Source organism: Callospermophilus lateralis, chromosome 10 (assembly GCF_048772815.1).
Source record: "Callospermophilus lateralis isolate mCalLat2 chromosome 10, mCalLat2.hap1, whole genome shotgun sequence".
In the NCBI taxonomy this organism is placed as follows: Eukaryota; Metazoa; Chordata; class Mammalia; order Rodentia; family Sciuridae; genus Callospermophilus; species Callospermophilus lateralis.
Window position 1 is genome coordinate 3,307,300 of NC_135314.1, and position 2,875 is coordinate 3,310,174.

The following is a 2,875-nucleotide window of genomic DNA, read 5'->3' on the forward strand; positions in this document are numbered from 1 at the left end:
ATGGAGGAGCATCAGCCCCAGAGCAGAGTCCACCCGAGTGGCCCTCCCTTCAGGGCAGCGAGCCTCTGGTGCTTTGCAGTTGTGGGCAGGGGAAAGAAAGGGGGGTGGAGCTGGGCCCTGGAGAGCCCTCCCCAAGCAAACAACCCAGAAAACTGTGCACACACAGGGGTATAAATGGCTGTTCTTGTGCAATGACACATGCTGTGTGTGGTCCTGAAGACGCCCGCTGTCATGGAGGCCAGAGCGCTTTGGCTGCTGTTGCTGGTCCTGGCCCTGGGGTCCTCTGGCTGGGCTGAGGAGTACATAGGTCTGTGTGAGTACCACTCTGGTCCCCGATGGCAGGGTGGGGACACAAGAGAGGGAGAGACTGGCAGGTGGGGTGCCCTTCTGTGGGCTTCAGAGTTGAGAAACCCTCATGCTTCTACTCCACGTCAACTTAGTGATCACCATTTGTCAGATTCAAACCCGTTCTTGCAGCAGCCCCACATAGAGGGTCTTATTGTCCCTGTGTCACATTCAGGAAACTGAAGCTCAAAGAGTCAGCATCTCTAAGGCAGCCTCCCTGTGGGTCAGGTTGAAAACTCGATTGCACCCAGGCTGGCCCTGGGGGGCAGCTGGCACCCAACTCCTGCCCTGGTGCCTTCTTCACCAGAGGTTTCTTACCAACCATAGAAGCACTGGAGTAGAGGCTGCGGGCTGGCCCGGGGCTTTCCCACGTGGTCCATTTCCTCAAGGAAGAGTCTAGTTGCCATGGCACCAGGTGGACCTTTAGGCACATGGAGGCAGCCCTGCAGGATTCTGGACCCAGAGTGTCGGGGCCCAAGGTGCAGCCATGTCATGACAAGCAGAGGCTGTGGGGTGGCGGGTGCCCAGGGGCAGCTATAGCACCAGCACCTGGTTGACTTCCCGAGGACACGGCATGTCCTGCCCATGGCCATTTCTAGACAAGGGGCAGGTGTTGCTGCTCAAACAAGGTGGGGAGCCTGGTCTCGGCTCTGGGGACCTGGATTCCCCTGGGCCTGCTGGAGGTACCCAGACTTCCTGACAAGGTGAAGGGAGCATGCCAATTAGAGCCACCAGGGCAACACTGGGTCCCTGGGTGTGGCCTTCAACAGCCCAGGTCCTTCATTCCTGGGGAAAGCCCATGCTCCCAGGGTCTGGGAAGCGCCATCTCTGAGCTCAGGAGTGGGCTAAGGGAGGATGTGAACTTCAAACTGAGGCAAACACCTGGCCCCAAGCCCTGGGGGCTCGGGTACTGACCTTGTGTTGTTTGGGCAGTGGAAAGCCAGTGTGCCTTCCCGGCGAAGGAGAGGGAGAACTGCGGCTACCCTAACATTGACCGGGAGGCCTGCACCAACCGTGGCTGCTGCTTTGACTCCAGCATACGAGGGGTGCCCTGGTGCTTCAAGCCTCTGCAAGAGGAAGGTAAGGGCCAGCATGGTGACCAGAGGTGCCTGGTGTCTCAAGGCCCCCATCCTTCCTGGGCCCGAGTGGAGGCATGAAGACCCCCAGGAAGGCCCACGTGCCTGGGCTTAGGCAGGACAACCAGCACTGTCACTGTGACTGTCTTTGTTAGAGCCTCTTATCAGGGGCCCTCTGCTGAGGGCAGCTGGTAGCCACTGGCTGGTCCCATTTGTCCCCTTTCTATATTTTACATAAGAGGGACGCTGTTAAAAGATGTTCTAGGTTAAGGAATCCTGTAGAAGGAACCAGATTAAACTGACCCGCAGAGAATGGGGAGATATGCAGGTGTGGTGTGCTGAGCTGACTTTTGAGGCTATTTTCTGCAAACCAAGCACCCAGGGTCCCTGTCATCTGTGACTTGCTCACAGCAGCTGGTGGCCATGCTGGTGTGGTGCCCTGGTGCCTCCCTGCACCCCATCCTGCTGCTAACTGCCCACTGGGAGGTGCCTCTCCTCCCTCCTGCCTCAGTGGAGCAGGGGTCAGTGGGGGTGCAGCACAGCCCCCTCTTGCTCTGGGAGGGGCCCTGTGCCTGAGCCAACCACAGATGACGTGAGCACAGATGGTTTGCAATCCTGACTCCATCTGGGCCGCACCCCACCAGGTCTTGGGAGTGCCTGTCTGCTCAGAGCCCTCTGGCCTCCCAGGGGCCAGCTCACCTTCTCAGAAGGACCTGCCTTCCAGGAGCACCTTCCTGGAGTCAGAGCCAAGGGGCCAGACTTGGCTTTGTCCTGGGGAGGAGGGAGGAGGCTGAGCTCCAGCTGCTGCAGCCTCTGACCAAGGATGGCCTTTGCCTCCCGTCCTGAGCAATGATAGGGTGGAGGGCCGGAGAAGGCTTGAGACCCGCCAGGGAGCTGGCCTTGCCCTGCTGGCTGTCCACCTTCCTCTGCCTGCCCTCTGGGGACTCCGCGTCTTCTTTGAGTGCTGGCCAGGGGTCTGCCAAGGCGCACCTCACTTCTCCCCTGCCCTGATGGTCTGGGTCCAGTTATTTCCCTTAGTGACCCTCCATGGGATAGGCAGCTGTCCTCACAGGCTGTGGGGACACTCTGTGTTTCCCTGGAGACCCGGGGGAGGCTTCAGAGAGGCGCTGCCTCGGAGACCACCCTGCCTTGGCATCCAGGATGGGCAGGGTGGGTGGAGATGGCACCATTCACCCTAACGCCTGTGCTTTGTCCCCAGAATGCACGTTCTGAAGCTCTGCTCTCTGTGCCCTGGGATGGCACCTGCCTGTGGACGGTGGCTGGCGGAGGGGGCTGCTCGTCACGGCTCCCTCTGCTCTGGGCAATCGCATCAGCTGAACACTCCTGTCCAGGGTCTGCTGTCTAACGAATAAAGCTCTCATGGTCAGCATGAGGAATGTCCTTCATGCCAAGCCTCTGCCCTGTGTTCCTCCCTGCCCCCTTGCCTGGCTGTC

The 2,875-nt window shown here is 59.7% G+C and overlaps 1 pseudogene; it reads left to right on the plus strand.

The window, feature by feature from the left end:
* Nucleotides 1–231: 231 nt before the first annotated feature.
* On the plus strand, nucleotides 232–2,654 carry LOC143408728 (trefoil factor 3 pseudogene; annotated as a pseudogene).
* The last annotated feature ends 221 nt before the right edge of the window (nucleotides 2,655–2,875 follow it).